The sequence below is a fragment of the Coenobita brevimanus genome, chromosome 37 (assembly GCF_032717465.1).
Source record: "Coenobita brevimanus isolate Jiangsu-jjx chromosome 37, ASM3271746v2, whole genome shotgun sequence".
NCBI classification, from domain to species: Eukaryota; Metazoa; Arthropoda; class Malacostraca; order Decapoda; family Coenobitidae; genus Coenobita; species Coenobita brevimanus.
Genome location: NC_136990.1, coordinates 8,798,451 through 8,826,327, shown reverse-complemented (window position 1 = coordinate 8,826,327; position 27,877 = coordinate 8,798,451).

The following is a 27,877-nucleotide window of genomic DNA, read 5'->3' as shown; positions in this document are numbered from 1 at the left end:
TCTCTCAGGACCCTTGTAGTTTACTGGTTAAGCTAACTTATTAACCAGGAAACGTGTCAGTTCTTGAATTGCTCAAATCTCTTAGAACAGGCAGTTTACTGGTTAACCTAACATTGTTAACCAGGAAACGTGTTAGTTCGTGAATTGCTCAAATCTCTTAGAACGGGCAGTTTACTGGTTAACCTAACTCTACACTTATGATTAATGACAGGAAGCTGAGAATCGCTATGCAAACTCGGGCAGGTCACGTTTTAACACCCACCGTGGGTGTGAACACTCATGTGGATAATGTGCATTTTCCAGGAATCGTCAGAGAGGCCCACAGCTCGAGACGTTCCACGAAGTAATTCATACACAGCCTCGGATTGTCACTGCAGGGTTCTCGAACTTCCCCCTTAACTTATGGTATACATGTATATACAGGTCTTGGACGTAACGTGTCCTGTGGGACAAACGGGTTAGACGTCAGGTCTTCACCCACATTACCATTGCCCTCTCTCAACTGATTCTGAGATTAGGGATGTGGATTCAAACAGCACAGGAAGGACGTGTCCCTGATTGGTGTTATGTGGACACACATTGCAGGAATGCACAAAACTATCTATGTCTTATCCCATCCCTGGCCAGAAAAAGTCAGCACGGATACGGCCCTGGGTTTTCCTTTTACCCATGTGACCTCCTGAGGCTGAACAATGACCCCATTCTAACACTGCTTGGCGGTACTTAGTGGGAACGACAAACTGCAGTCGAACCTCGCCCTGGGGTGTTCGTGACTCATGGTACAGCCATCCTTGTTTGCGAAGGAACTTGGCTTGACCTCTCCATGAATACTTTATCACTCTACCCTTTTGCTTCTTTTGCATGGCAGCAAGTGTTGGGTCAGAGTGTTGTTCTTGAACAACAACTTGGCTACACATCAGATCTTGTGGCGATTCAATGGTCACCGGGGTGACACAGTTTGGAGCCTCAGCCATGGCTCGTGTTACTGCAGCCGAAGTCTGAGTAGCGTCATCTTCAGTGCAACTATACTTGGCACTGGGAATATTACTTATGATAAGGTCAAACAAAGGTTCTGGCATGACAACTGCGAGTGTCATACCAGTGTAAAATGGAGATGCCACCTGGATACGTGCCTCAGGGAACAATCTCACTGATCCATCAATAAGGTTAGCTTAGATCTGTCGACCCGTGTGTTCCTCAGGCCGAACTAGGCTCTGCCTTACAGAGCAACCTGAGGACCAATTATCTCTCAGGACCTTCACAGGAATCTCTCCTACAAACCCTGGCTGAACAAGAAAGGCACTGTCACCTGTGGGAGGGCCTGTGGAGGAAGCAGCCAGCCACTGATTAGGCTGCTGAATGAATGATGCAGCAAACATGGTGCCCTGAGAATTAAATGCTTGAGGGGTTGTACTCACTGTCGGGGGAGATGGAGCATTGACCTCCTGTGGCAGAGTGTTCACTGTCTCTGTGGGACTAGAGAACTGTGGGGGAGTACCCATACCGGTAGGGACGTGACCACCATGCTGCTGCTGAGGAATGAAAGTTGTGTTCGCCTCCTGCCTCTGATACACTGGGGTTGGTGCTGAAAAGGTTTGTCCCAGCGGTCGATTGCGTGGCTGATACTGCTGCTGGTTAGGGTACTTGTTGTACCTCTTCCACTCAGACTTCTGAGTGTTTTGCCCCTGGTCCTTCCTCTGCAGTTTTGGACCTTGGCCATTATTCTGAGAACGGCCTTGTTGCTGGGGTTCAGTCTGAGACGGTTTCCCAGATTTGTCAGCTTTCCTGTTCCAGGTATGCTGTTTACGAGTTTGATACCCGTATGCAGTGAAGAATGCATCAGCCTTCACTACCATTTGGCTGGCATCCCTTACCTGGCAGATCTTAAGCCGAGCCATAAGTTCAGTAGGCCATGACTTTTCTAGCTGCGTGCACAGCTTAAGGTCAATTATCCTGTCACGCGTGGAAGGAGTTTCATCTTTCTCCATCCACTCATCTAAGTAAGCAGTAAGCCGGTCAAGAAACTGAACAGCAGTCTCTTTTTCCTGTAAATGCGCCCTCATGAACTGACTCTTGGTGTTATCAGCTGTGAGACCATACGCTTTGACGAGTGTGGCCTTTTTAATCTCATACGTGAGATTGTCTCCACGAATTCTGTGGAGAATATCGAGGGCAGGGCCCTCAAACAGGCTAAGAAACTGAAGCCGCTTAGCTGCATCATCCAGCTGGTACAGTTGAGCCATGTCTTCAGAACGAGCTATGTATGGCTCGATTCGCTCGCCTTCCTTGTATGGGGAAAGCTTGATGTGTGGGGTCGCCATAATATGTACAGGGATAGCGCTCGTGGAGCTTGGGCCAGCTGCACCAGATGTGTCTGAAGCCAAGGAATCTCACTTGAGCTTCAACATTTCAAATTCATGTTTTTCGCGTGCTTCTCACTCGGCACGTTCATGTTCTCGTTCTCTCTCGTTCCTCATGCTGTTCTCACTCATGTTCTAACTCGAGTTCGCGTTGTTTTCGCTCGTGTTCTAACTCGAGTTTGCATTGTTTTCGCTCGTGTTCGCGTTCTCTCTCACGTTCCTCGCGCTGTTCTCTCTCGTATTCGCGCTCTTTTTTGCGTTCCTCATGCTGAATTCGACGCTCCTCACGAGCATCACTCTCGCGTTGCTGCTTGTAAGTACACCAAGAGAGGACATAGTCCTCTATTTTCTCGGGGTCAGTAACCCCCATATCTTTAGTTTCCTGTACATAGACGTTAGTCATGATGCTAATTCAGTCTAGGTGAACTAGAGACTCAGTACTGACTGCAATTTTGCAAAGAAAGATGCCAATAATCAAGAATAAAGAATATAGGCACAGGTTAGTGGTGACCAGTTTTATCTAATTAAACTGGTAAAGGAAGAAAATTAAACAAACAACTGACTGTGAAAACTATTATGTAAATTAATAAAAATGAATTAATAATCACCAGTAAGATAGTGCCTATAGACATTAATGATAAATACCTAAGTATGAGTGAATGAGTATTATCTCGTGAATAACTTTAGAGCTAGGAGTTAATATCCTGGAATGAGGTCGCCAAATGTCACGGGGGTTTTAAGAGTACGCAATATTAAAGAATAATATTCAATAATACTTGAGAACAGGACAAAGAATTGACTTGTGAAAATCAAGCAATGATTACTTTATGCCGGCTTACTTCGCCGATTCTCCAAGGATGAGAATTTATAAACTTTCTCAACAGTACACAACAGAGACTAATTACTCACATGTGCTGTTTATTAGTACTGTTGGCCTCTGGAGAAAGTGGCTCCACCCGTTGGTTGCACAACGGATTTTAAGCTTAATATAAAAGGACTGGCCTAAGTACCAGTTATGAATAATGCAAAGTGTGTATGCTAACTAGGAGCTATAAATGAAATAAGCTTGTGGAGAAATAAAACACGAGTTTACATTACATTAAACTCAAGAAAAAGAACTGTTAATTTATTGATTACAATGAGTTAAATTTACGTTACGTTTCAAAATGAATTAAAAATAAGAACACACTCACTCACTCACTCAAAAGCTAAACTCTTAAACTTAGGAAAAATGATAGAAAATACTGGTCAGAAAAGTGGGCTAAGCGGAATGGACTGGGCGTCGTTGCTGAGGAATGACATTGCCACACTTGCTGAACCTCTCGCCGGCTCACACTAGGTGGAGACTTCAGGAACCCGCTGAGGAACGACCTGGTCTCACGGCACTTCAATCCTGAGTTCAAATTGTGAGAGAGGCGAGAGCGGGCTGCACTTGGTAACGGCTTAACGAATTTAGTGCGAGATACACACAATAAATCACTCAGCGGAGGTGCTAATGTCACACACTAAGTCGATCACTTATGAAACAGTGAAAAATGGTTCTGAAAACACTCCCGATCGGGTGAATACGTGGCGGTTGACCGAGTGATACATACTGGGATTCCACTAGAATTCGCGGTTTCCCACCAAGTTCAATAGCACGAGTTTATTTAAATAGAAAATCGCGCCGAATCGTGAGACAGTTTTCTCTTAGCTTCTTTTCACCTGGGGTGGCGTGATGGGGCTGTCCATGGGTTGTACGTTATTTTTCACTTCTGTAAACATGTTGTTGTTGTTGGAACACTCTCCAATCCGGGAGTTCTGTTTTATAACATGTGGCTTTTTCTTGTTTTCATGTCTCTTCCTTACGTTTGTTCCTTTATATTCAGTATTACGGTATGCCCCTTCCTTTCAATATTCTTTTTACAACTTCTGCTACACTTTTTGTCGTTTTCTTTTCTTTTTTCATTTACTGTTTCTTTTTGAGTTAATTCTTCGTCATCTCTTCATTTGTCTCACACTGAAAGATATGTATAGCTGATTTTCATTTTCTTTTTTACACATTTCGAAAGTAAGCTCTTCTCAAACTTGTTTTTAAAAACTTAACATCCATCATTCTTGTTTTTTACCTAAATATTATTCGTGCTTTCTCAAAGTCTATTTATTCCTAAATAACTTACTTCCTGTTCGATGGCTTCCTTGTCATACTTCCTCGTCCCGTCTCTTCTACAATTACTTCTGTATCTTTATCCTCAATGTTTTTTCTTTCAATATTTCACAGAATATATTTTCTGTTTCTGTTTCCCTCATTCCAGACAGGTTTTCTGTTATATTGTGTTTATCTATGGTGTTGCATTTTTCTTTCGTATTCAGTCTAATGTTCCTCACTGTGCCTTTTCATATTACATTAATTGCTTCCTCTTCCCTGTTATTTAGCTCTCTGTAGTATTCTAACTTATTCTGGTTTTTCTATGCTCAATTCTAATTCCCGTAGTTTCACACAGCAGTGGATATTATGGTGTTGTTTTTGGTAGTTTCAATAACTTTGTTAAATATTTAGTCTGAATAAGTTTCACTTCTTTTCTGTTTTTATCTTTTAACTTCTTCCATGTTTCTGCCCCAGACAGTAACACATGCGTCATACAAGCGTCAAACAGTTTTTGTCCTACTTTTATTCCACTGTTACGTCCCCATCGCACATTGCCAAAGGCTCCAACAGCAGTAGTACTGTAGGAAGGACGTTGCCCAGTGAGTTGTTCTTGCTATGGTCAGCCATTCGGTGTACAGCACACACGATCAACTCAGGCGTTGTAAATAAACACTGGCTTCTTAAGTTCGCGGTCTTTGTTCACTAGATAATTACACTTAATGCTTGCCAACTATTGTACATTCACTGTTTTCACAAATACTGGAGCTGTACACTCTCCACTAACTGCACTGACACTGAACTAAACTCAAACTGAACTGAAACGAAACTGCCTCCCCTAGGCTCTTCCACCTCCTTAAATAAGCTCCCTATGTACGAGAACCATCTACCAGTTCTTGAGAAAGCAACAGTTGCCAGCTCGGAGACATCCAAAATATCCAGAGTTTTCTTAACCTCTATCCACCCTGCGTTCCCGGTATGGGACAGAGCTGAGCATTTTCAAACTTTAATAAAGAAAGGAACTCTGGGGTAGGGACCTATGAGTTTCGCGACTATGAGCCAACAGGCGGAGGGTGGTACGCCTAGCACCCTTCCAGCAAAATCCCTCGCACAGGAGCTCTAGGAGCTAAAGGGTTAAAGTGCATGATACTCTAAATTATTTAGCATACAAGCTGAGATGAAATTATATAATTTAACGAACAATCACATAAATAAAATCTTATTGAGATAAGGACCACAAAAATTAACAAAATACCTCCCCACACAATAGCAGGCTAACTTGCTGATACCTAGAGTTTTAACTAACATCACAACATCTATCTATATCCTCGTCATGTTTCTCTAACGCCACTCTCTTTATCTGAATCCGGGATATTTTAAAATGGGGTAATATATATATATATTTTTTGCCTATGCTTGGTCTTTTTAATTTGTTCAAATTCTGCTTTTGTTGTTATCGTAATTATTTCTTTCTTCTTGTGTGATTTTTTTTTCTAGCATGCTGGGGTCTTTCTTTTGTGATCTCTTGCTCTTTTTTTTTTTTTATCCATTTCATCCACTATTTCTTTGTTGTTTCTCTGGTTTTGTTAATCTTCCAATATTGTTTATCACTAACGCCCAACATGGTTGCTTTTCTCGCACATTTAATAATTCTCTGTTTATCTTCTGCCAAAGGCTGTTAAACCACTGTTTGCAGCCATCACATTTTAAACCATTTGATGCAACTCTAAGGTTACATGTTCCACATTCGTCTTGACTTTCTTCGGTACTCATTTTTGTATTTATGTTATGGAAGGAAATCAACAAATAATTGTACGGTACTCAAGATCCAACTCTTCTCCTCTTGCTAGAGAAGCGCGCGCGCTCATGTGTGTGTGTGTGTGTGTGTGTGTGTGTGTGTGGCCTTTATTGCTATATCCTTGGCTTACTAGTTGCATGTGTGTGTGTGTGTGTGTGTGTGTGTGTGTGTGTGTGTGTGTGGCCTTTATTGCTATGTCCTCGGCTTACTAGTTGCGTGTGTGTGTGTGTGTGTGTGTGTGTGTGTGTGTGTGTGGTGCCTATTTTTCTATCCTCAGCTTCGTCGTTTTGTGTGTGTGTGTGGCCTTTATTGCTATATCCTCGGCTTACTAGTTGCATGTGTGTGTGTGTGTGTGTGTGTGTGTGTGTGTGGCCTGATTTTTATATCCTCAGCTCCATAGTTGTGTGTGTGTGTGTCCTTTATTTCTATATCCGCGGCTTCCTAGTTGTGTGTGTGTGTGTGTGTGTGTGTGTGTGTGTGTGTGTGTGTTGCCTTTCTTTCTATATCCACGGCTTACTAGTTGTGTGTGTGTGTGTGTGTGTGTGTGTGTGTGTGTGTGGTGCCTATTTTTCTATCCTCAGCTTCGTAGTTTTGTGTGTGTGTGTGTGTGTGTGTGTGTGTGTGTGTGTGTGTGTGTGTGGCCTTTATTTCTATATCCTCGGCTTACTAGTTGTATGTGTGTGTGTGTGTGTGTGTGTGTGTGTGTTTTGCCTTTCTATATCCTCGGGTTACTAGTTGTGTGTGTGTGTGGTGTCTTATTTTTCTATCCTCTGCTTCGTAGTTTTGTATGTGTGTGTGTGTGTATGTGTGTGTGTGTGTGTGTGTGTGTGTGTGTGTGTGTTTTGCCTTTCTATATCCTCGGGTTACTAGTTGTGTGTGTGTGTGGTGTCTTATTTTTCTATCCTCTGTTTCGTAGTTTTGTATGTGTGTGTGTGTGTGTGTGTATGTGTGTGTGTGTGTGTGTGTGTGTGTGTGTGTGTGTATGTGTGTGTGTGTGTGTGTGTTCTTACCTAATTGTATCTTTACAGGAATGAGTCAAGCTCGTACTGTCCCGTGTTTTAAACCATATTTATCGTACATATCCTTAAATTTGTGAATTGTTTTGGCACACACTATTTCATTCGGTAGTGCATTCCACTGATGGATTGCTCTATTTGGAAAACTAAATTTCCTTACGTCTTTATCACCTCTCTTTTTTTGCAGTTTTTTTCAGTGTCCTCTTGCTGATGCATCCCTATAGGTTAAGTAATCATTTATGTTTATTTTCTCCTTCCTTGATATGCATTTATATAGCATAATCATGTCACCTCTTTTCCTTCTCTCCTGTAGTGTTGGTAGATTCAGTTTTTTTAGTCTTTCTTCGTAGCTTAGATCCCTTAAGCTTGGTACCCATCTTGTAGCGGCCCTTTGAACTTTTTCAATCTTTGTGTTTTTTGAGATGAGGACTCCAGACTACTGATGCATACTCCAGGGTTGGTCAGATGAATGATGTTATTATCTTCTTTAGCATGTCTTCATTTATGTATGTAAACGCTATTCTCATATTTGCAAGCAGTGTATACATGTTCTGTACCTTCTCACTGATGTGGTCAGCCGGAGATAGTCTGTTATTGATAATCACACCTAGGTCCTTCTCTCTTTCTGATGTGTGTAGAGTTTTATTTCCTAACTTATAATCTCAATCTGGTCTTTATCCACTTATACCAAACTTGATTACATGACATTTGTCCACATTGAATCCCATTTGCCATGTATTACTCCATTCATGAAGTTTATTTAATTCTTCTTGTAGGTCTTTACAAGAGTCTGTGTTAATTCTCATTTGTATTTTTGCATCATCTGCAAACATATTTAGATAGCTTTCATTTCCAGTGTTACTGTCTATATCATTTATATACGCTAAAAACATGATTGGTGCCAGCACTGAGTCCTGCAGAACTCCGCTAGTCACTTATCTCCATAATGAGTAATATCCCCTTAGTACTGTTCTCATTTCTCTTTTTGAGAAAATGTTGCATCCAACAATACAGTTTGCCTCGAATTCCTCCTTGATGGTACAATTTCCATAAAAGTCTTTGGTGTGGTACTGTGTCAAAAGCTTTCTTGAAATCTAAATAGATACTGTCCACCCATCCTTCTCTTTCCTGTAATGTGTCTGTTACTCTGTCATAGTAGCTCAACAGATTAGTAACACATGATTTTCCTTTTCTGAAACCAAACTGTCTTTCTGTTATCATATAGTGTGTGTTCTAGATGATTTACCCAAGCTTTTCTTATAACCTTTTCTAATACCTTGCTTACAACACTGGTCAGTGATACTGGTCGGTAGTTGAGTGGATTTTGTCTATTCCCTTTCTTGAATAAGGGAACAATGTTTGCTTTCTTCCAAATATCAGGTAGTTTACCTTGTCTCAAGGTTTTCTTGAAAATTAAAGATAATGGTTTACTTAACTCCTTTGCACATTCATGTAGCACCCAACATGAAATTTCATCAGGACCATTTGCTTTCCCTTTGTCTGATTTACTTAACTCCTCCTGTATTACTTTTTCTGATATTTGTATATCTGGTAGTATATGTGGGCATGCATGTTCCACATAATCCCAATGAAATTTTTTTCCTCAATAAAAACTGATTGGAAATTCTTGTTTAGTGCTTCACAAATATCCTTCTCTTGTGTGTAGGTCCGTAATGGATTGAATTTTATCTTTTACTTTAGTTTTGCTTCTGATGTAGCTGTAAAATAGCTTCAGTTGATCACTACTTTTATTTATGATATCCTCCTCAAACTGTTTTTGGGCTTCCCTCCTCATTCTTGTATAATCGTTTCTTGCCTGTTTATAATTGTTATATTCCCTTTCACTATTGTGTCTTCTGTATCTATTCCACAACAAATCTCTTTTGTCTTTTGATTTTTTACATTCTGTATTGAACCATTTCTTTCTTTTCTTTTCTGCTTCTTTGTGCTGTGGGATGTACTTGTGGAATCCTGTTTCATATAGTTCACAGAATTTTATATATATATACATATATATATATATATATATATATATATATATATATATGTATATTGTTACATAGCCTATGATTTCATCATCCTTTGCATAATCCTAACGTACAGTATGCTGCATGTTTGATCACGATTCGCCTCGTAGCTTCCATAATGCGTGTTCTACCTCACTCCCCTCCTCCTCCCTTATAGTAGAGTAAGTCGTTCTTTCTGTTGTTCAGAGCAGGAGTGTCAACTCTTTGTCCCCTATGGCTTCATTTGCGCGTCCTTCTTACAAGTTGTATCAAGCTCTGCCGGCCCCTATATAATGAGCTCAGTCTCTGCATTAATTGCCACTTAGATCTACTCCTCATTTTGTTCACATCTCTGTCCTCCCCTGTACAGTTGTTATTTTTGTGAGTGCTCAGGAAGTCTCCAACCATCTAGCTGCTGTGTAATTTGAGTATAAGTGTTATTACATTTTTTCTTGTACTGTATAGCATAAGGTGTTAATTCGTGGGCCTGGTGAGGTTTTTGTGATTCATGTAAATTTCATATTGTCAGCCATTATTAATAATATTTTGTATCTGTAATAATATATCTTGCATTAACTGAGCATTATCCGGTTTTCTCATTTTATCAGGGCTGTTTTAGATAAATTTACTCTTGCTAACTTCGTGTTAATAGCGGCTATTGCAGTTAACCATATATTTAACCTGTTTTTGCCATTACATTATCCTTATGAGTCCTGAATGTTTTTGTTAGTTTGAACATTAAACTTTAACTTGTAATTTTACCTAACTCTTTTGTTTTGAACCTGGAACTTTGCGGGACAGTTTTCTCTGTTCCGTAACATAAATTTGGCGACCTCTAATCAGGATTATTAGGATATTATCATAAGGATATTGCTTGATATTTTGTGACTGTGATTTATTCATGATGTCTACTATTACTACTCTTGATGAAGCCAAAGATTTTTTGTCAAATGTGCAAACAGTGTGTGATGTAGAAAACAGAACAAAGAATGAACTTAAGCTTGTTGCTGAACAATTGGGAATTGCTGTTCGCTCTCATCATTCTAAAGATCAAATTGTTGACATGATTAATAAAAGCTTGTTTAATGTAACTCCTCCAGATGAGCAAACACATTAAATTAGCTAAGTTACAGCTAGCCCTGCAGCAGGCTCGTATTCAGGAGGCACAGGTACAGGCTCAGGCACAAATTGAACTTGCTAGGATTCAGGCAGACCATGAGTATCGCATGAAACAAGGTGGAACTGGATCATCTAGCTCTGATGATTTTGATGTGGCTAAAAACGTTAAACTTGTCCCTCCTTTTAATGAATCTGATTTAACAAAGTATTTTCAGTTGTTTGAGAGGGTAGCTACAGGTTTTAATTGGCCCAAAAAGTATTGGCCAGTACTCCTTCAAACTGTTCTCACCGGTAAAGCTCAAGTAACTTATGCATCTTTGCCTCAGGATCAATCTGATAATTATGATGTAGTTAAGAGCTTGATTCTTAAGGCCTATGAGCTTGTTCCTGAAGCCTATAGAGTAAAATTTAGGACAACTTATAAGCAAGATAAGCAATCCCATGTTGAGTATGAAAAAATCAAAGATCTGTTAGAGCAGTGGTTAAATTTTAAGAATGTGGATTCTGATTTTGGTAAATTTAATCAGTTGATTTTGCTGGAGGACTTCAAAAGGTGTATTAATAATGATGTAAGCCTATATCTTGATGAGAGAAGAATAGATAATTTGTCTGATGCTGCAGTTTTAGCTGATGAATATGTTCTCACTCACAAGAGATATTCTAAAGAAAAAAGGAAAGCTGAGAGTAAGTACGTTGCCTCTACTCAGAGTACAGGTAGCAGGAAAGAGAATAAAGATGATGTTTTTCAGGAAGTAAATACCAGCTTCACCTCTAGATTTCAGAAAAGTAAATGTACTTATTGTAGTAAGCTTGGTCATACTACGGAGAAATGTTTCAGGAGACAGCGTGATGTAAACAAAAAGGAGTCTTTAAATATTCAGTCAATTGGTCCAGTGTCCACCCTTGAGAGTTCCCAGAATTCTTTAACTGAGTTAACTGAACCTGCTTTGAGGGGTAAATTAAATTCTCATGATGAAGCTCCTCTTTTGAGCAGTAACGTGGGTGACACTCTCAAGAGTTCATGTGCTAATTTCCTGTCTGATGGTTTTATCAGTCCTCTGGACAGTAATGACAGGAAATCAGTTAAAATATATCGTGATACAGGTGCTTGCCAATCCCTTATGCTGACCAGTGTTCTAGGCTCTAATGTTAATTCCTCTGATGAAACTGTAATCTTACAAGGTGTAGGGAATAATTACTTCTCTGTCCCTCTGTGCAGAGTGAATTTAGAGTCTGGTTTTGTTAATGGTTCCGTTATGGTTGGGTTGGTTGAGACACTCCCAATGTCAGGTGTAACTTTCTTACTTGGAAATGATATTGGTGGAAGTCAAGTATGTCCAGCTCCTCAGTTGTCTAGTGAGCCAGTGGCTGCGACCCAGGATTGTGATGTCCCTGATGTGTTCTCTGCATGTGCTGTCACTAGGGCTAAGTCTAAAGTTACTGGTGACTTAGAGGATAATGATGATGATGATGATGATGTTATCCTAGCGGACACTTTTCTTGCTAATTTGGACCACTCACCAGATGAGGCAGTACCCCGTAGTGTTGATAATTTGTCTCGTCAAGAGTTGGTTGAGTTGCATGTTGCTGACCCTGAGTTGAAAGGTCTAGTTAACTCTGCTTGCAGTGAGGAAGAGTCAGCCGGTGCTTCTACTTGTTATTATATAAAGTCAGGAGTACTTATGAGGAAGTGGAGACCCCCAACAGCATCAGCCGACTGTGAATGGGAGGTTGTACATCAAGTTGTCATCCCTCGTGTTTGTAGGCAGGATATCATTAGAGTGGCTCATGATTCCAGTTTGGCAGGACACTTTGGAGTGAGGAAGACTGTGGCACGCATTTTGAAACACTTCTACTGGCCAGGTATCTTCAGGGATGTTTCCTGGTATTGTAAGTCTTGTCACACCTGTCAAGTTGTGGGGAAGTGTAATCAGACTGAAAAGGTTGCACCTGTAGTTCCCATTCCTCCTTTTGAGGTGCCATTCACCCGTGTGTTGGTGGATATTGTGGGCCCTCTTCCTAAGACTTCTTCAGGATTTTCTTATGTGTTGACCCTGATTGATATGGCTACTTGTTATCCTGAAGCCATTCCACTTAGAAATATCTCAGCAAAGAACGTGGTTAAGGAAATGCTAGGGTTCTTCACAAAGTTTGGTCTACCCAATGAGGTAGTCAGACCGGGGAAGTAATTTCATGTCAAATGTTTTCAAGCAGTCTCTGAAAGAGTTGGGCATCACCCAGATCATGTCTTCAGCTTACCATCCCCAGACCCAAGGAGCGTTGGAGAGATATCATCAAACACTCAAATCGATGCTCAGGAAATATTGTTTGGAACATCAGAAAGACTGGGATAAAGGTCTTCCATTCGTTGTATTTGCCGCAAGAGAATCTCCAAATGAATCACAGGGCTTCTAACCCTTTGAACTACTGTTTGGCTATGAAGTAAGAGGACCCCTTAAGCTACTCAAGGAATGTTGGCTGTCGGAGGAAGATGACGTCAACCTGCTGGAGTATGTGATGAAGTTCAAAGAACGGCTGTCCACTGCTTTACAACTGGCGAGAGAGAATTTAGGAGCTGCTCAGGAGAAGATGAAGACTTGGTATGATAAGAAGTCCAGGTTACGCCACTTTCAGCCAGGAGATCAGGTTTTGATTCTGCTACCGGTGCATGGGCAACCTCTTCAAGCCAAGTTTAGTGGTCCTTATTTCGTGGAGAAGAAACTCAGTGATGTCAACTATGTCATCACCACACCAGATCGTAGAAAGAACAAGCAACTTTGTCACATCAACATGCTAGAGTTATATCACGGGCGGGACGAAAATAACCCAGTCTGCACTGTAGCTGTTCCACCCGAGTCTGCAAGTGAAGTTCTCCCATGCAGCATGAGCCTGAGTGATAGTTTGGGGAAGAATCCTGATATCATGAATGATCTCTAGACTAAGCTTTCTCATCCAGCTCCCGAGGAAAGGCAGGAGTTTTCGGCATTACTGCAGGAGTACCCGCAAGTGTTCCGTGCCACTCCAGGAAGAACCACTGTGTTGATGCATGATGTCGATGTTGGAGACGCAAAGCCAATTAAACTGCCTCCTTACCGTGTGAACCCAGTGAAAGTTCCTCTCATCGAGAAGGAGCTTGGCTACCTGTTGGACCACAAGATGATTGAGCCCTGTCAGAGCGAGTGGAGTTCTCCTGTCACTCTAGTCCCTAAGCCAGGTGGGTCACAGTGGCTTTGCATTGACTACAGACGTGTTAATCAGATAACCAAAACAGACACTTACCCTCTCCCTCGCGTGGAAGATTGCATAGACAAGATCGGAAAGGCTAGGTACATAAGTAAGTTTGATTTGTTAAAGGGATACTGGCAAGTACCTATGACTGAATGTGCTAGGGAGATCTCATGTTTTGTAACACTAGGAAAGACTTTTGCATGTTCTGTAATGCCATATGGTATGAAGAATGCACCAGCCACTTTTCAGAAGCTCATGAATGTTGTAACAGAGGGTTTGGCAGGGTATGTTGTTTATATTGATGATGTATTAATCTTCAGTGACAACTGGAAAGATCACCTATGCCATGTCAGTAAATTTCTTGAGCGTTTGGTTCAGGCTAATCTTGTAGCTAATTTATCAAAGTGTGAGTTTGGTCAAGCTAAAGTTCAGTACCTTGGGTACGTAATTGGTGATGGACATGTTGCACCACCAGGAGCTAAGGTTCAGGTTATAAGTGATCTTCCCAGACCTAAAAGTAGGAAAGAGCTACAAAGATTTTTGGGAATGGTAGGTTATTACAGGAGATTTGGTCTTAACTTTTCAATTCTTGTATCACCACTTACAGACCTACTGAAAAGGGGAGTTAAATTTGTCTGGACCGATAACTGTGAATCCTCTTTCAGTAAACTTAAAGTTATCCTATTAAGTCAGCCAGTGCTCGCTACTCCAAATTTTGCTAAGCCTTTTAAGATGACTGTTGACGCAAGTGATACAGGAGCTGGGGCTGTTTTGCTGCAAGAGGATGATCAGGGTATTGAACACCCTGTATCTTATTACAGTAAGAAGTTCACTCCACCTCAAAAGAACTACTCAACTATTGAGAAAGAGCTTTTGGCCTTGATTTTGGGTTTACAGCATTTTTCATTTTATTTGTGTTCTGGTTTTGACCCCATAGTCATTTATACCGATCATAACCCACTGAAATTCCTTAGTAAGTTTAAAGATAAAAATCAGAGATTGACAAGATGGAGTCTACTTCTTCAGGAGTATTCATTAGACATACAACATATCAAGGGGAAAGAAAATGTTATTGCAGATTGCTTATCTAGACTTTAGATAGATTGTTTTAGAGTAATAAGAAATTTCCTTTGTAAATTTCTTTTTCTTTGTGGGGAGGTGTTACATAGCCTATGATTTCATCATCCTTTGTATAATTCTAACGTACAGTATGCTGCATGTTTGATCACGATTCGCCTCGTGGCTTCCATAGTGCGTGTTCTACCTCACTCCCCCCCTCCTCCTTTATAGAAGAGTAAGTCGTTCTTTCTGTTGTTCAGAGCAGGAGTGTCAACTCTTTGTCCCCTATGGCTTCATTTGCGCATCCTTCTTACAAGTTGTATCAAGCTCTGCAGGCCCCTATATAATGAGCTCAGACTCTACATTAATTGCCACTTAGATCTACTCCTCATTTTGTTCACATCTCTGTCCTCCCCTGTACAGTTGTTATTTTTGTGAGTGCTCAGGAAGTCTCCAACCATCTAGCTGCTGTGTAATTTGAGTATAAGTGTTATTACATTTTTTCTTGTACTGTATAGCATAAGGTGTTAATTCGTAGGCCTGGTGAGGTTTTTGTGATTCATGTAAAGTTCATATTGTCAGCCATTATTAATAATATTTTGTATCTGTAATAATATATCTTGCATTAACTGAGCATTATCCGGTTTTCTCATTTTATCAGGGTTGACTTAGATAAATTTACTCTTGCTAATTTCGTGTTAATAGAGGCTATTGCAGTTAACCATATATTTAACCTGTTTTTGCCATTACATTATCCTTTTGAGTCCTGAATGTTTAGTTGTTAGTTTGAGCATTAAACTTTAACTTGTAATTTTACCTAACTCTTTTGTTTTGAACCTGGAACTCTGCGGGACAGTTTTCTCTGTTCCGTAACAATATATATATATATATATATATATATATATATATATATATATATATATATTGGACATTGTTGGAAGGACACAAGTCAAGAGTGAGAGCAGTGGAAATGAGTTATTTAAGAGGAGCCTGTGGAGTCACGTTGAGAGACAGGCTGACGAATGAGGATATAAAGGAGCGTTGTGGTGTGGATGTGGATGTGATAGGAAGCGTTATGAGGAACACACTGAGGTGGTTTGGCCATGTGGAGAGGATGGAGGGTGAAAGACTGACGAAGAGAGTGTATGTGAGTGAGGTGGAGGGGGGAAGAGGGAGGGGGAGGCCGAGGATGAGATGGAGGGATGGGGTGGAGAGGTATATGAGAGAGGGGGGTGTGAGTTGGGAGCAGGGCAGTGAAATGGCGGGGGACAGGGCGACTTGGAGGCGATTTGTTTGTGGCCACCCCAAACGGGATTGAGGCGTCTGGCAATAGATAGATAGATATATATATATATATATATGTGTGTGTGTGTGTGGTGTGTGTGTGTGTGTGTGTGTGTGTGTGTGTGTGTGGTTCTCAGTACCTTCAATCCAATGATGCATTTTATTCCTACGATTGGTAGACATTTTTATTTACTTTTAGATAGACTTTTAGAACTTGATGGGTCAGCTACAGCCTGCTTTAACCCCTACACTACCTGGGGCTCTCCTCAGTTGAGCAAGATTATCTGGTGGTGGCCTGAAAGAAGTAAATAATACTTGTAAAGGCATTCTTGGAAGCTGTATTTTATTATTGTTATTATTATTATTATTATTATTAAGAGCTCCACATAAAGTGAAGTTCATACTGATATTGTAGATATTATTATTCTTATTTTGGGGGAAGGGGAATATAGGAAACTGGCATTCCAAGATCGTACGGGATAGAGACTTGAAATTTTCAGGAGTGATGCATCTTGGTTGGATGCCGCTTTGGCCAAAAAAAGAAAAAAAAAATCCCAAGCACTTGTGCCCTTTGTTTTTTTTTTTGTTTTTTTCATTTTTTTGTTCTGTGCATCAAAAAAATACACAATCAATTTCTTTGCAAATGTTCCAGTATGTAGTCGTCAACATACACTCGTGCACCTGGGTATTGATATTGAAAGCCAACAAATACGTTTTGAGATATTGAGGAAAATCAAAATGGCTGCCTCGTTCCTGAAAGTGCTAAATTGGAAAGTATTTGGCCGATTTTTACCAAACTCAGTGGCAATGTAGTGAATCATGAGTGAACATGATTTCCATGATATAAATGACCTTGATCTTGATCTCAAGGTCACAGGTCAAACTCCGAAGAAAGTTTTGAGTCATACCAAAAATCGCTTAATATTAGGAGTACAATGATAGAAGTATTTTCAGAATCCTAAGAGAGTCTACTTTTTAAGACTTCATAACTGGAATTATGACAAATCAATATTTTGTTATGGTTTTTGTCGATTTTCGGATCTAGCATAAAAAAGTTGCTTATAATGATGAAAATGTTAATTTCCTGCACTTAATATTGAAAAGTCAAGATTGAAATGAATTACCAACTACCCATTATATGACCCTATTCTATCAGGTGGAAATGTCAAATTTGAGCTCCAAGGGCGTTTTGAAGGTCAGTATGACATTTTGTCTATTTTATATTGGTACAAATTCCAGTATATTATATCTCATGTCATTTCTGAAGTTACAGATGAAGAGTAACACCATAAAATGTACTGTCATATGCACAGATAATTTATTCAAGGATTTCTATATCCATGAATTATATGTGGCACAACTTTGAAAAAATGTGGATTTTTTCCAAAAAAAAATCGTTTTAATTTGATATTGGCAAAAGATTTTGTTAAAACGGAAAAAAAAAACAGAAATTTCATGTAAAACATTATATATGGCAAGCTACTAAGTCTTGGAAAATCACGTACTCAGAAATGAGTGATCATTCAGAGGCAGTTTGACCCCATTGGTACAAGTGTGCAGCTGCATGAGGGCTTTCATATAAGTTGTTTTTTTTTTCCCTTTTAACAAAATCTTTTCCCAATATCAAATTAAAACAACTTTTTCCGGAAAAAATCCGCATTTTTTCAAAGTTGTCTATCTATCTATCTATCTATAGCCCGACGCCCTAATCAAAGTTGTGCCACATATAATTCATGGATATAGAAATCCTTGAATAAATTATCTGTGCATATGACAGTACACTTTATGGTGTTACCCTTCATCTGTAACTTCAGAATTGACATGAGATATAATATACTGGAATTTGTACCAATAAAAAATATGTATGTCAAGTTCAAGTTTGAGAGGGTGAAAGTGGCAGTGATTTTGGCATATGCACCATGTGAGGACAGGAGTGAGCAAGAGAAAGACAGGTTTTGGGATGAGTTTGATGAAAGAGTGGGAGAAATGCCTAGGAGCTATAAAGTGATCGTAATGGGAGATATGAATGGAAGAGTAGGCACTGGTGCTGAGGATGACATAATGGGTTGTTATGTAGCATGCAGAGTAAAATTTAATAACACATATCTGTCTATTTGTCCTCTGTACTGTCCACCACATGGCCCCATTGATAGTGATTCTTTGAAGTCACTATTTGAACATCTGCCTGGAAATAAGTTTGTGTTGGGCGACTTTAATGCCTGTGACTATCGGTGGGGTAGCTTGAGGATCGATGGTCGTGGGGAGCAAGTAGCTGACCTAATACTACAGTCCAACCTCTGTCTTCCGAATGATGGAAGTGTGACTCGAGTAGATGATCATACTGGTACCTTTTCGGCCATTGACTTATCTCTGGCTTCCTCTGATATACATCAAAATTTCTCATGGAACCCTTATTACGACTCCTTGGGAAGTGATCATTTACCCATCTGTCTTTCTTATACATGTGACACTGTTTTGGACCCTCCACCTCCCAAAATTTAACTGTAAGAAAGCAGGCTGGAGATCCTTCTCAAGGATTGTCAATTTAGAAATATCTGGGGAGACCATAGATGTTAAGGTTGAAAATTTAACCAATTCCATCCTACATGCAGCTGAGGCTGCTATTCCCAAGACTTCTACAGTTCATGTGAAGCATAGAGAAAAATTCATGGATGCCGGATTGCTGACAAGCAGTAAGGAAACACAATAGGAAATACAGGATTTTTGATAGTCAGCCTGTTATGATAGTTGTTTTTAGGTCGACTTCTCGGCCTAAGAATACTAGCTACTGAGCGTGGTCCTCTTTCAAGACCGGAACTAGAATACACAAGAGGAACAGAGCATAAAAACTCATCAAACCACTCTTACAGATATATTGCCTTACAATCTACAACAAATGTATACAATGCTGTTTAGACAGACAGTGACAGGCTTTGGTATATAATAGTTGTACCACACAAGATATACAAGTGTACTCATCCTCAGTTAACACTAGTTACCAACAGTACACAGGAATTGTAGGCAGAGTCTATATAGTCTTCCCCGCACAGTCCTAGTGTATCACTCGTTAACTGTAGACTTGCGCGATTCTCACTGTACACTGGAGGTGCCACGTTACTGAGTATGGACACTATCTGTCTTCACTGCACCATAGGTGTGATTCAGACATATAACGTAGTCACTGGCAGCTTCTGGTTCGTAGGGTGATGCTGGTGTTTTGCTATTGAGCTTCTTGAGCTGCTGAAACCTGGGCTAGTCACAAGTGGTGCCCGGGCGTGGGAGGCTGGTCGTCGGGCATGCCCTCCCATAAGAGGGTGAGGTCGTCTGGGTGTGACTGCGGTCTCGACCTGATAGGTGGCCCTCGGGACTGGGGCCGAACAAGGCCAACAGGCGCACCTGCTGTCACCTGCTCCTGGTGGAGGATCATTGATGGGGCGGGCTCGAGAGGTCTCACCCCGGGGTTCTGGGAACGTCCCTGGGTAGCTGGTGGCTGCAGTCACCACTGGACTGGGCTGCCATCAGGAGCTGCCTTTGGTGTCCCTTCTGGGTGGTGTCTGTCAACGCCGGGTGTCTTCCAGGGGCGACCCATAGGGTGTGGATCCCCTTTCCTGGGATGGGTCCCTGCCACCACTCCTCAAATGGCAGCTCCTTTGGGGTCTGTACCTGTTAGAAGTGGGAGAGAAACGTCCCATGTGGCCTCCAAATGCAAGGCGGCCTGAGCCAGGGACTTCCTCCAAAGGGATAATCCCCGAGTCTGTGGATGAAGGCTGTACAGTGGCCCTTCCCCGACGTGTACAGTGGCTGACGTTGTGGTTCCACAGACCAGCTGAAGGGTGTACAGTGGCTGACCTTTCCCCAGTACGTACAGTGGCTGATATTGTGGTGTAGTTCTCTGAGGAGGAGGCAGATGAAGGGCATGCAGTGGCCAACCCTTCCCCGACGTGTACAGTGGCCGACGCCGCGGTTCTGTCTTTGCCTGGCCTACCAGCCGATGTGTGTACAGAGGCCCTCATGTCCAACCCGGGGCATACAGCTACTGCCACTGCGGGGCTGGTTCCAGGAGTGGCTGCAGCTGAAGGGTGTACAGTGGTCGACCCTTCCCCGGTATATACAGTGGCCGATAACATGGTGCTGCAGGGGGCAACAGCTGAATGGCTTACAGTGACTGACCCTTCCCCGGTACGTACAGTGGCTGATACCGCAGTGCTGCTTGGGACTGTCAGTGGACGAGTCCCACCCCGATCCTGGTGAGTGTTGGTCAGGCTGTGATGTAATGCGCCGGTACTGTTCAGTTGTCGTTGGGCGTGTTGAGGGGAAGAGGGACATAGGGCCATGGTACACCTTGGCCCGTCTCACTTGGGCCTGGCGCTCGTTCTGCCTGTCCCTCCGTGGTCTCCTTCTGGGGTGGGTGGAGGGCCATGGGTCCGTCCTGGTTTGGGTGTCTCTGTGGGAGTGTGTATTTTGCAGCCAACAGAGGAAAATTTCATTGCATACAAACAGGCACAGGCTGAGGCAAGGAGAATAATAAGAAGGGCCAAACGTGACTCCTGGCAGTCCTTTGTGTCCACGGTGACTCGTGGTACACCATTAAGTAAAGTCTGGTCCACTATAAGAATATTAAATAATAAAGGCCCATACTTCCCTGTGACCACATTGCAAGTCATTATTAACATCTATGACCATCCCGTGGACGTTGCTAACATCCTTGCCAGGAGTTTTTCTTATGTAAGTAGCTCAGCCAATTATGACCCTGGTTTCCAACATCATAAATGCACGGCTGAGCTACGAGTATTAGACTTTGCTACAGAAGACATAGACTCCTTGTACAGCCAAGAGTTTACACAACATGAACTTCTCCTTGCCCTTAAATCCTGTTAAGACACCAGCCCTGGACCAGATACCATCACGCATGGAATGATTCAGCATCTTCATCAGGACAACCTGATTAAACTGTTAGCATTGTACAATGAGATTTGCGCGTCTCAAACGTTCCCAAACTCATGGCACTTTGCGCATGTTGTACCGATACCCAAAGAGGCTGGTCGTCTTATGAATCACCAGTTCATTTCGTCCTTTTGTGTTGACTTCTTGTCTATGTAAGGTCATGGAACAAATGGTAAACAATAGGCTTCTTTTTGTTTTAAAGTCAAAGAATTTTTTAAATTATCAACAATGTGGTTTCTGTAAATACAGAAGTTCACTAGATCATTTAATGAATTTGGAGCATTGTTATTTCAAAGGTAATTGCCAATAAAGAATTCATGATAGGAGTGTTCTTGGACATCCATAAAGCCTGTGACATGACATGGTGACACGGTATACTAATGAAACTCTATGCTTATGGTTTAAGAGGAAATTTGCCTATTTTTATTTCAAATTCCTTAAGGGACAGGACTTTCTCTGTTAAATTGCCCTGTAACGTAACATCAGATATATTTATCCAGGAAAATGGGGTGCCACAGGGAAGTGTGCTTAGTCCCACTTTATTTGGTATTATGATCAATGATATTGTCATCAGCTCCCACCCTGAGGAATCTTAAATACCTGTACTCGCTCTGTGATGATTGTGAAATATGGTACTCTTCCCGTAATGCACAATTTTCGGCTGGGCGGATTCAAGCAGCCCTTGACTCTGTTCACCTGTGGGCCTTGCATTGGAAATTTAAGTTTTCCATCCCAAAGTGTGCTGCTGTAGTTTTTATGACTTGTAACGTACCTAATTTGTGCTTAACTTTGGATAATCAGGCGGTACCTTTTTCAAAATTCTGTAAAGTTTTTGGGCCTATAGTTTGATCGTCGTTTGAACTTCAAAATTCATGTTAATAATTTGCTTGCTTGTTGTCATAAACCGGTAAATGTCCTTAAGTACCTAGCGGGTACTACCTGGGGTGCCGACAGAAAATCTTTATTAATGGTGTATAAGTCCCTTATTCGAACGAAGCTAAACAATGGTGCACAGGTGTATGGCTCGGCATCCGATGCCACACTGAGGAGGTTGGATGAGCTGCAGAATAAATGTTTGCGAATGTGTCTTGGAGCTGTCTGGTGTAACCATGTAGCTCGTATGGAAGTGGAGGCGAATGTGCCTCCCCTCCATATTCGTCGTGATCACCTGGCCTTATCGTATGGCTTAAGAACATTCAGGAAAAGCAATATCGGCAATGTCGCCTGTACCCCCCAAGGTCAGTACCATCATCTTACGCGGGGGGTCCATCGGCCACTTGCCGTTCGTCTCCATGTACTGACTCAGGAGCTTGGTGTGGACCTCAGTGACTGTGACAAGTTGGTGTTAAAAAATATAACTCCTTGGGAGCCGCCGAGCTTTACTGTCGATGTTTCCTGGCTCCCAGCACGAAAGACCAAGGTGCTGGAGGCGGAGGTCCACCACTTGTTTCGTAACATCATCGTTTGTCACTTGGGGTCCCACCAATTGTACACCGATGGCTCCAAGTCGAGTGAATGCATGGGTGCAAGTGTATGGTCGACTGAATGTGCCCTCAGGTACCGGTTGCCGACTCATACATCTGTGTTTACCTCCGAACTTTTTGCAATTGACAAAACCATAGACAGTGCTATAAATTCAAGTCATAACTCATTTATAATCTTTTCAGAATCCAAATCAGCCCTTCAGGCAATTGCTTCTTGTACTATGGATTCTAATGAGGTCCAGGGCTGCATTATTAATAAATTGCGTTCGTGCAAGAAGTCCTTCATGCTGATCTGGGTGCCTGGTCATTGTCGTACCTACGACAATGAGGAGGCTGACTTACGTGCAAAGATGGCTGTAGAGCTCGAGGAGACTTGGGACTTTTCTCGTGATCTACGATCGAGTCTCTCTTGGAAAGAAATTAGTAAATCTTTTGTGGCAAGGTCAGTGGACCAGACTAAATATTCCAGCATGTATGCAGTACCTGGGTGACTGGGATACTGCCAATTGTCCCAGTCGTGTTGAGGAAAAAGAATTGGCACGATTACGGCTTAATGCCACTGTTTTAACTCATGTGAAACCGTACATGGAGAGACGATTCCCACCGCACTGTGACATTTGTGATGTGGTGTTATCTATCAGTTATATTATCCTGCACTGTCGGCGATTTATTCGTGAACGTGCTTCACTTATAAATTACTGCGGCGCAGCAGACGTCCCCTTCACTCTTTCCACCATCCAGGGGCATGGGGACATTGTTTTGATTGATACATGCTTTCTTGGGAGAAGCCGGACTGATCACAGTGATGTTACTTTTGTACTATATGATTATGGGTTTTACGGACTGTCAATATGTATGTATTGTACCATTAATTAGGGTTGACAGTTGACGTATTTGAAATAGTTCCTGCTTCCGACTGATCTATTTCTAATGTTGATGTCCCTTACATTAAACCCCGTTCCCCGCCTGACAGTCACCAGCTGATGAGTGCAAGTGTGCAGTATAGAAAAGTTGTGGGCATTTGCAGTCGATGGTGGTCTGTTGGGCGAGGTACTTCACTTTTTGTACGTATTATGTAAATATAGCCTACCATCTTGTTTAAGTTGTCCTAATTAGGGCCGACAGCTGACGTATATGGAAATGTTCCTGACTTGTCTCATTCCCTTTCATAAACTGATGTCCCCTATGTTAGGTTGTGCCTTCACTGACAGTCACCAGGTGATGAGTGCAGGTATATAATGTAGGAAGGCATTACATATCCGCAGTCGATTGTGTACTCTTGGTCAAGGTCTTTTTCCAATACTGTAAGTTTGCCTATTTGTCTCTTTAGGATTTAGTATAGATTTGCAATTTGTCTGCTGGGTTCTTAGTTTTAGGGTCTTTAGATTAGTTTTTTTTTCTCTATCTCTTCTAATAATTAATGTAAGGTCTAAAAAATATAAAAATATTAGAAAAATAATAAATAAATAAAAACAAAAAAATAACAAAATGAAAATTAGTGTATACAGTATATGTACGGATGCATGTGTGAATGAAATGTGTATGTACAGTATATATGCATGGATATATATATATATATATATATATATATATATATATATATATATATATGGCCATAATGACGAGGGGCTTCGGCCCCAATGGTCAATAGGCAAAAAAAAAAAAAAATGGTCTCATTTGGTCTCTTCTCGAGATTTATAGGGCTGCCTGACTGGCATTAGTTTTTTTTTTTTTTTCACCTTTGTGGTGCACGATAGGACAGCTAGTTGCTCATTTTCCACCCCTCCCTACTAGCTAGGAAAAGTAGGTGTCTGTTCCTATTTACTGAGCTTGCCTTTGCCTACTCTTCCACGGAGGTTCCCCCCTACTGATCGCTCTGGGGCGTGAATAAACACGGTCAGGCCTCCCTGGACTGGTTTTAGAGGGCAATTTCAGCTTTAGGTGTTTGGTCCCGGGTTGGTTGTCCCTTGCTCTCTCTTCTTCTTCCCACTTCCCCCTGACGGGAGAAGTGGTCACTATGGCGGACACCCATTCTGCCTCCCCTCCCCCCCTCAGGGTGGGAGGTAGTCCTGACCAACCCCGCCTAGTTCATGGACTGACAGCCCCCAGACAGAAGGCCTCAGACTCATACGCCTCGTGACATCCCCGTACATAATGCCAAGTTTGTAATCATCCATGCACTAGGTTCCCCTTGAGCAGTCTCAGTCCCTTCATGATCAAGATGATTATTGATAACTGGGTTGGGGAGGTGGAACAAGTTAAAAAACCTGCGAACGGAGATCTCCTCGTAAAGACTTGTAACTCATCTCAAGTACAGGACTTGTTGAAGCAGTGCAAGTTTCATTGCTATGATGTTGAGGCCAAGATCTCGATTTCCATGAATTCCTGCAAGGATGTTATCACCTTCATGGATCTCATGCTGATGAGTGAGGACGAGATCATACAGGAACTCGCTCAGCAAGACATCATCGATGCTACATTTATAGCCAGATTTATGGAAGGTGTCAGGATGGAGACCGCAACTATCATTTTGTCTTTTGGTAAAGTGTCCCTTCCTAGTCATGTAAAAATTGGTTATGAAATTGTTCACATTCGGCCGTATATCCATAACCCTCTACATTGTTTGAAATGACAGTTGTATGGGCATAGTGACATGGCTTGTCGGGCTTCCCAGCCAGTGTCCGGCAAGTGTGCAAGCCAGGGTCATGATGCTGAACATTGCACATCCTAGACAGCATGCTGCTTTCATTGCAAGGATACTCACTCCTCTTCCTCTAGGGACTGTCCCATGTGGAAGGAGGAGAAAGAGGTCTGCACGGTGAAGGCAACTGAGGGCATTTCCTACTGCGAAGCTAGGAAAAAGGTGAAGGAGTTGCATGCAACTCCCTTGCCGAATAGGTCAAATGCTTCTGCTTTGATGTCCCATCCCGTGATGTGCTCTGTTGAAACACAGACTAACCCTGAACCTGTTCCTCTTGCCACGCACTCTACCTCTTCATCTCAGCCTCCTGTCCGATCCAAGTCTCAAACTGACGTCCCTGTTGCAGCTTCCTAGTCTCAGGCTGCTGCTGCCTTTCAGTCACTCAAGCCTAAACAGGAGTCTGACAACTCAAGTAAGAGTAATATGACCACGCTCACAAAAGAGTCACGTGCTCATATTCTGCTTCTGGTCAAGTGAAGGAGAGAAAGGGTAGCTCTTCCTCGGTGGAATCTGGGATCCTAGTTATTGATGAAAATATTTTCCTTCAGCAGGCACCGGGATAGGTCCCCCCGTAGTCACTCGCTTGTTTGCGGGCGGCATAAAAAAGCTAAGCACACTGGCCACCCTCGTAAATCTTAAACCGCAGCATTCACTGTGTTACAGTGGAATTGTAGGACTCTTGGGAACAAATTATACAGTATAGCAATTCTGCTTCCTATTCACAGGCCAGACATCATTTGTTTACAGGATATGTGCTTGGTGGATCACCCTGATTCTCCACAGTTCAAACACTACCACTCATATAGAAGATATGAAGTCACGGAGTTGCCATATACACACACAAATCACACCCACAGACGGAAGTAGTTCTAAATTCTACTCTGGAAGCTGTCATGTGCAGAGTAAAATTTAATAACATGTATCTGTCTATTTGCTCTCTCTACTGTCCTCCACATTGCCCCATTGACAGTGATGTTTTGAATTCACTATTTGAACATCTTCCGGGGCATAAGTTAACGTTGGGCAACTTTAACCCGCCCCGTCCCGACGACGTATGGGTACGTCACCACGATTTGCATTTGCCAGTCCCGGCGACGTACCAGTACGTCGTGCAATTGCAAAGTACCTAATTTGCACAATTTTCAATTTTCGCACGTGATTTTTCGTATGTATACACGGGACACCTTCCTCTATTCCTGTACAAGATACCAAGCAGGGACAATGCCTTACACTGCATAACCTCCCCCCTCCCCCCCTCATGCCATTGTCTTGGCAAAGGACCTGTTACCAGTGACCTGGCTAGTAAAGTTATTCAGGGCCAGAGTGATTCCCCAATCGATGACAATGTGGAGGACAATGTTTACATAGCATTAGAAGAAGAAACAGCCAGAAATAATGATCAGGTAGTGTGGCAAAAATAGGTCAGGTATGGTGATTAGTTAGTGAGTGAAACAATGCTTATAATGCCTTTATTACTGCTTGAAAACCAATATACTGTCATACTACATATACATTCGTACCAAGTAAATAAATAAATACCGTTTATGAGTGGATAAAATAGTTACCCTCCCATAGAACTCGTTTTCTTTGCTGCCAGCATGTTAGAAAACCCACTCAGGTAAGGAGGAACTCCTACCTGGAATGGGCACTTTAAACCTCAGGTGAACGATTTCTCTATGAATTTTCGATGTTTCTCACCAAAAGCGAAGGTTTTAGCCAAAAAAAAAAAAATCGAAAATACCTCGGGACTGGGGGATGTCGGAGGTGTGGAAAACCTCGGGACGTGACGGGTTAATGCCCGTCACTATCAAGGGGGTAGCTTGAAGATCGATGGTCGTGGGGAGCAAGTAGCCGACCTAATACTACAGTCCAACCTCTGGCTTCTGAACGATGGTTGAGTGACTCGTGTAGATGATCATACTGGTAACTTTTCGGCCATTGACTTATCTCTGGCCTACCCAGGCATACATCAATATTTCTCGTAGGACCCTTATGACGACTCCTTGGGAAGTGATCATTTACCCATCTGTCTTTCTTATACACACGACATTGTTTTGGACCCTCCACCCCCAAATTTAACTATAAGAAAGCAGATTCGGCATCCTTCTCAAGGATCGCCAATTTAGATATATCTGGGGAGACCATAGATGTTAAGGTCGAAAATATAACCAATTACATATTGCACATGGCTGAGGCTGCTATTCGCAAGACTTCTACAGTTCATGCGAAGCATAGAGCATATTGGTGGATGCCTAATTGCTGACAAGCATTAAGGAAACGTAATAGGAGATACAGGATTTTTGATAGTCAGCCTGCTGAGGAAAATTTCATTGCATACAAACTGGCATGGGCTGAGGCAAGAATAATAAGAAGGGCCAAACGTGACTCCTGGCGGACTTTTGTGTTCACGGTGAATTGATCTACTCCACTCAGTAAAGTCTGGTCCACTATAAGAATATCAAATAATAAAGGCCTGTACATCCCTGTAACCACCCTGCAGGTTAATAATAACATCTATGATGATCCCGTGGACGTTGCTAACATCCTCGCCAGGAATTTTTCTCATGTAAGTAGCTCAGACCATCATGATCCGCGTTTCCAACATCATAAATGCACGGCTGAGCTACAGATTTTAGACTTTGCCACAGAAGATGTAGTAGACTTCCCATACAACCAAGAGTTTACGCTAGATGAACTGCTCCTTGTCCTTAAATCTTGTAAAGAGATCAGACTTGGGCCAGACACTATCACAT